The sequence below is a fragment of the Macaca mulatta genome, chromosome 1 (assembly GCF_049350105.2).
Source record: "Macaca mulatta isolate MMU2019108-1 chromosome 1, T2T-MMU8v2.0, whole genome shotgun sequence".
Classification (NCBI taxonomy): domain Eukaryota; kingdom Metazoa; phylum Chordata; class Mammalia; order Primates; family Cercopithecidae; genus Macaca; species Macaca mulatta.
Window position 1 is genome coordinate 69,339,674 of NC_133406.1, and position 7,203 is coordinate 69,346,876.

Below are 7,203 nucleotides of genomic sequence, written 5' to 3' on the forward strand. Positions count from 1 at the left end.
TTGATTTAAGGTATGAGGTAGTATCTTTTTTCAATGATAAGAACCAGTTTTGGCCGGGCGCCGTGGCTCAAGCCTGTAATCCCAGCACTTTGGGAGACCGAGATGGGCGGATCACAAGGTCAGGAGATCGAGACCATCCTGGCTAACACATTGAAACCCCGTCTCTACTAAAAAAAATACAAAAAACTAGCCGGGCGACGTGGCGGGCGCCTGTAGTCCCAGCTACTCGGGAGGCTGAGGCAGGAGACTGGCATAAACCCGGGAGGCGGAGCTTGCAGTGAGCTGAGATCCGGCCACTGCACTCCAGCCCAGGCGACAGAGCCAGACTCCATCTCAAAAAAAAAAAAAAAAAAAGAACCAGTTTTCCCAGCACTGTGTATTTTCTCCATGGATTTAAAAATGCCATCTTTAGCAAAACAAATTAACTATATTGGATTTCATTTCTAGCTCTCTGTGATGTTCCATTGACCTGTTTAAACCTGTACTGGTATAATACAGGTTTATTTTATTTTTGAGTTTACATACAGTAAAGTTCACTCTTCGGGGTATACGGTTCTGAGTTTTGCCAAATGCACAGAGTTGTGTAGGCACAGCAGCAGTTCCATTACCTTCCCAAATTCCTTCATGCTATCCTTTCGAGGGGTTCACCCTTAAACCTCCTCACTCTGTTAACTCCTGGAAACCACCGATCTGTTTTCCATCCCTATTGTTTTACCTTTTCCAGAATGTTATAGAAATGGAATCACACAGTATGCGGCCTTTTGAGTGTCTTCTTTCACTCAGCATAAGTGATGCATCTGTGTTGCTGCATGTATCAGCAGTATCCTCCTTTTTATTGCTGAGTGTGATTCCCTGGTGTGGACATACCACACACGCCACACACACGTACCACACCTACCAGTTTATTCGTTTCCTGACTGAGGGACATTTGAGTTGTTTCTGGCTTTTGGATGTTAAGGATAAAGCTGCTATAAATGTTTGGTATTTGTGTGAATATAGATCATCATTTCACTTGAATAAATATCTAGGAGTGGGTTCGCAGGGTCACACTTTTAATTACCACATATATGTGATATTTATAATATATATTAATACATGGACAGAGAAATGATTATCTCATTACCTTTTCATTCTTCTTATTCTTCCTCTTCTCCTTCTTCTCCTTTTTATCTCATGAGGATATTAACTGAAGTTGCATTAATTTTTTTTTTTTTTTTTTTTTTTTGAGACAGGGTCTCACTTTGTCACCCAGGCTGAAGTGCAGTGGTGCAATCACTGTTCACTGCAGCCTCAACCTCCTGGGCTCAGGCGATCCTCCCACCTCAGCCTTCTGGGTAGCTGAGATTACGGGCGTGTGCCCGGGTAATTTTTTGTAGTTTTGGTAGAGACATGGTTTCACATGTTGGCCAGGCTGATCTCAAACTCCTGGGCTCAAGCTATCTGCCAACTTCAGCCTCCCAAAGTGCTGAGATTACAGGTGTGAGCTACCATGCCAGGCCCATTAAATTTGTTGATTAATTCATGTAGAGAGCCACCACTTTGAAGTCCTGATACCACTTACCTAGACAATAAATTCCTGAAACTAAACTGTGAGCAGCCCCAATATCTGATAAACAATTTGGGATTTTGCCAACTGTTCCGCTGTTACAGAGAAGAGCAGGCATCTTTTGCTTTGATTTATGTACTACCAAGTGATTTCTCATCCCGTGAGTACACTGGGATTTTTAGGCTTGAAGGGTCTTAGAGAACTCCCCAGGGTCCTTGCTTGGAGGCAAGATAACATTTTTAGTAGATGAGGAACATACTCTCACCAACTTCTTTTCAGTAGCTACTTCAAATATCTATCAATCTGTACCATCTGCGTTTCTAACCAAGAATTCTCTTGTTGCATTTTAAACACATTTCCTCCTAGCCTTTCCTGTGAAATGACACTAACAAACTCTTGCCAAACTAGAACTACTTGTTCAGAACCAGCCCTGAGTATAGTGCTTTCATAAGGGTAGGCAATTCCAATTATGTTGTTTATCCACTTAAGCACACTGAGTCTCGGCTACCTCGGGGACTTTCTTTTAATTTGTTTTCTCTTTTTGTTAATTGGATAAGCTCAGTGAAATGAGGTGTCTCTTATGGAAGTGACTGCAAAGAGGAAGTCACTGCAAATTCATCAGTGTAGTGTTCTCCAGGACTTACTAATGCAAAGAGATACAGAGAAAAATAAAAATCTACACTGTCTGCTCTTTTACCCTGTCAAAAACTTAGCTGTTGCTCCATGCCCCATGTCAGGAAAGAGCCAATTTCTTTCAATGGCACACATCATTTTAATCTATCCCCTGGTTTTCAATATACATGGAGTTGATCCACAGTATAGTTTTCAAGTAGGACATTTATTCAGTCATGTGTGCTTCTTCATTCAACCTTTATTGAGCACCTACTATGAACAGATCACTTAGTATGTGATGAGATATATCAGTCCTTGACATTAATGTTATTGTGACTGGTTAGAAACTACAATTTGGAGATAAAGAATGAAAGCTCTGAAGGGAAGCCAAAGCTGGATTCAGGTTTTATGGGGACTTCAACTAACACAGTTGAGGTGGCCTCTTCAAGAAAAAGAATTTTTAAAATTGCAAAAACAAAATTAGGCACAGGGCCTTGCAAAGGGCCATGTAAGTGAAGGATCCTGAAACCTCAGCTCATTCCTTTCCCAGAAAATTCCCTCTGAGCCAGGCACACTGTGGTTTAAATCCCAGCAATGTGACCTTGGGCAAGTGACTCAACTGCTCTCAGCTCAGTGTCCTGATCTGCAATAAGAGAAAATGAGGAGATAATAAAATACACCTTGTATTGGTGTTATGAGGGCTCCAAAGATGAGGACACAAAGCACTGAGCCAAGCATTTAGCCTGACCTGTAATAGATGTACAATAAATGGTAGTTATTATTAGGAATATCAGTACTATTATGAGCTTTCACCCAATAGGATTGCCTAATCACAAAATCTAGCTTCCTGAGCAGAATCTAGGGAAGAGAGGGAATGAAGTCCAAGTTTACACATTCTTGCTAATCCAGCTTGTGTGGATGGTACACACGTGGTGTGCCCGTGAAGCTGAGCCTCACTGCATCACAAGCACACCACATACGGGGCACAGCAAGCGTGCTGCCTGCTGCATTAAATGTCTCCTTGCCCTGAGAACTGATTCATTCTGAGCTCATAAAGCAATTATCTTCAAAACACTATATTAATATCTGATTGTGCAATTAAACCAGACCTGTCTAGGTTTGCCTTCCTTGAGCAAAATGTGTTTATTCAGCATAAGTGAGAAGGGTAAATACAAACTAGTCAATTTTTAAAAAAAAATGTGCAAGGACTGGATGGGTGAGAATAAAACAAGAAAGACCATTTGGAAACTATTAAATTACTTCCTTTGTATTTGCACAGAAAATTCCTCTGGTTTTGATGCTATGACATTCCTATAAAGTAAGTAAACATGTTTCCACATTATCAGTTTACAGATTTTTAACTTGGCTTTTTTTTTTTTGAGACAGGGTCTTGCTCTGTCACCCAGGCTGGAGTGCAGTGGCTCGATTATGGCTCACTGAGGCCTCAGTATCCTAGGCTCAAGCGATCCTCCTGCCTCAGCCTCCCAAGTAGCTGTGACTACAGGCATGCACCACTGCACTTGGTTAATTTTTGTATTTTTTGTAGAGACGAAGTTTCGCCATGTTACCCAGACTGGTCTCAAACTCCTGGGCTCAAGTGATCTGCCTGCCTTGGCCTCCCAAAGTGTTGGAATTATAGGCATAAGCCATCATGCCCAACTTCTAACCTTTTTAATTTTCTGTGTTTTTTTTCTTTTCAAGCTCAGCAATCAACCAAAAAAAAAAAAAAAAAAAAAAAAAAAGGCAAATATTCTCTATCTCATAGGGGTTGAGAGTCAGGTTCTCACTCATGCTTCCCTCTGAGAGATGAGGACAGGGAAATTGAAAAATAAATTGATAAACAAGTTATCAGAGCAGACTATGGCTTCTTTCTCCCTTTGAAATTTTCTTTTTGAAATCTTGTGGATTTTGAAGCCTGAGCAGTCTGAAAGTCTGACAAACAAACAAAATGTAATTATGCTTCAGTTAGCTAGGATCAGTGGTAGCGCCAATAAATGATTGAGAGGGGGCAAAGATTTAATTTCCCCACGATTTTCAATAGCCACCTTTAGCTATGCCAAATAGCCATGCAATCCAAGCAGAAACAGCATGCTTGCTGTGTAAACATGACTTCAAGACAAAACTCCAGCTTGCCTTCCTAACAGATTGCCAGCCCTTAAGCCCCTCCTGTATAGAAACTCATGGACTAGCAAAGCAGACTTGAAAGTTCTGGTAATAGAAGTTAATTGAATTATCTGAGGGCTAATCAGAAAAACTTATTTGTTGCAAACTTTCTAGTAGAAACCCATTCTTAAGATGTGTTTGTTCAGTTCTTGCCTTAATAGATAGAATGGCCCTAATGAAAACTTGCATGATTCAAAATCTTGTAGCACCTCACAGTCATCATCGTGAATCGTAACATGAAGTATTGCTGTGGATTTACTCATTTACCATTTCTTTCACCTGACTGTGAGTTCAATAAATATTTGTTGAATGGAATTGAGGGAAGCCCCAAAGGGAGAACCAGGTGCTGGAAGCCCTACTAGAATCTGGACTGAAATCAGGGCCAAATCTCACAGCCCAGCACAATGGGCAGCGCAGAGGAAACATCTGATAAATGTCTGCTAATGTAATCAGCTAGTGAGATAGGGGCTGGGGCAAAGACAGTGTTGAACTAGTTCACCAGTTTGCTCTAGTCTTGTCTTTATCTGTGTAAGGGTAACTGATGCAAAGCAATAACTTACTTAAATATGATCCAAAAAAAAAATCTCCCTGTTCCATTGCTGTAACTTTATGAGCTTTCCAAGCATTCCTTATTATTTAGGTTCATTAAATGTCATTATTCTTTTGGAATGGGTATTGTTTTGTAGAAATCTTTACATTCAACAACCTCCAAAGATGTCTCACATGCTTAGAAAAGACAATAGGCATGAGAATTAGACAAAGAAGTGCGTGAAATAGCGAATTCATTCATCAAATGTCTTGAGCATCGCCACGTGCCAGGCTCTGAGGATTCACTAGTGAGCGAACAAATGTGGCCCCCATGCCACAGAGCTACACATGAACATAATAGAAACATAATTACAATCTGGAACTAGGTTCCAACAGGGACACGAGCCAGGGAGGGGCACCTGATTCAGTTTAGGAGGACAGGGAAGTGCTCTTTAAGGAACGACATGAAGTGAAACCTACGTAGGAAAAGGCAGCAAATACGGAGACTGTTCCCTGCAGAGGGATCAGCATATAAGACCATCCAGAAGAAAGAAATGTGGTACATTTTAGGAACTTTGCAAAGTGGGGACAAAGAGAGCTGGGTGAGGCAGGGCCTTGTAGTTAAATCTCTGGTCTGGTGTTGATCATAAGGGGAAGGGTCACGTAGAGCTGGCAATGAAAGGCTCCCGTGGCCTTTCTGCATTCTCTGCTAACAGAAGTTAGCACCACGGCCCAGTGATTTTTAGTATACATTAAATGCAGCTCTACGTACGTCATCCCATGCAGGTCTTGTCGGGTATGTGGCGGGGCAGGGAGCTGTTTGTTTCCTCTGCAGCTTCCACTCTCTGTTTTTCCTCCCCAGCAGACCCCTGGTCATGTTCAGGTGGAGCCTCCCGTCCTCTGCTGTCACATGCTTCAAGGGATAGAGACCCCATTCCTGGGTCCACAGGGGTGGCTCCTGATAGGTGAAGGGTATTAGTAAATGGCATTTCTCCAGGGAATCTTTTTGGGCTAGGGTGAGCACAGGATCTAAAGTGGCCCAATCAGACTGAAGACAGAAGCTCAGATTCCATGGCTGGGAAAGCATCCTTTCTCTCCCTTCCCCTGTCGGTTACTCACAGTTATCTCTCATCTAAGGGAGGAAGCTTCAACCCTCAGGTGAAGCCAATGCCGAGCACAGCAGAGCAGAGAGGTAGAAAGCACCTGGGCTCTCAGTAAAACGGTGGAGCTGCTGAGTCGACCCACCCCGAGGCCTGCCCTTCGTCACTCACACTTCCTTATTGGTTGAGATCTTGTATTTGCTCCTCCCTTTGGTTCTTTGACACCACCGTCGTAGCTCCCCCAACTCTCTGGTAAATTCCTTTCTATCTCCTTTACTGGGTCCCCCACACCTTCTAGTTTCTAAATGTGATTTTTAAATAAAGATTTCTAAACAAAGTTACCTGTGAACATCTCTCCACTTTCTCTCAGGGAGATCTCAGCCACTCCCATGGCTTCCTTCTTTATTTAAAGGTCTGTTCACCAAATGTTCACATTTCCTTACAACATCTCCAAGTGATGGTCCAGCTTTAATACTTCCAGTAAACTCACTGATAATGCAAATACATTCTAAATTGATGTAGTTTCTCTTTAGAGTCAGTGGCTACTCTTGATTTCCCAACTTCAGAAGTAGTTGCTTAAAATGTATGCAAAAGAGCCAGAGGGTGTCTTGCGGAACCCAAGAACAGGAAGTGCATCTCGAAATCTGACAGCCTGCAGGCACCCGGGCAGCCGCTCCTAGGCTCTCACTCAGAAGCCGTCTCTGCATGGGCTTCCTTCTTCTCCATTTTGCAGCCTGGCATCTTCATGTTGGAAGCATGAGGCCAGCAGCAGGTCACCAGCTGGCCCAATCACATCTTCAGCCTCTGAGACAGACAGAGAGAGAGAGAGATCTTTCTTTGCTTTAGTCCCAAGCTGAAGAAGAGTTCTGATTGACCCATCTTGGGTCCGGCATCCCTAGACAGGAGCTGTGCATTTACACAGTGGCCTCCACAACAGCTGTGGAGAGATGGGGGAGCAGTGGGTGCTTCCCAGGAGGGAAGTGTCCATCCCCAGAAAGGGAGAAAGTGCCAGGCTGCAAAAACAATGGGGACCCAGTACGAACAGGACACAGGCCCTTCCCTGTGAGTGAGGGGACAGCTCTCGAAGAAAGGAGTTACTAATGGTACGGGCAGAAGCTCCATGAGTTCACCCAGGTCAGAGACCTTGGAGCCATTTTTGACTCCTCCCTCTATCACTGTCCACCCACTTCCCTGATGTCCAGTAAGACACTAACTCCTAGTACTTCTTGCTTGCTTGCTTTTTTTTTTTTTTTT

At 43.1% G+C, this 7,203-nt stretch overlaps 1 long non-coding RNA gene across 1 annotated transcript; it reads right to left on the bottom strand.

Annotated features, from left to right (window-relative positions):
• Nucleotides 1-3,686: 3,686 nt before the first annotated feature.
• LOC144329583 (uncharacterized) lies at nt 3,687-6,755 on the bottom strand. The gene is made up of 2 exons (XR_013394952.1): nt 6,292-6,755; nt 3,687-5,807 (listed from the first exon to the last, which is right to left on the bottom strand). It is a non-coding gene; the product is annotated as an uncharacterized LOC144329583 (long non-coding RNA).
• Between the last annotated feature and the right edge of the window lie 448 nt (nt 6,756-7,203).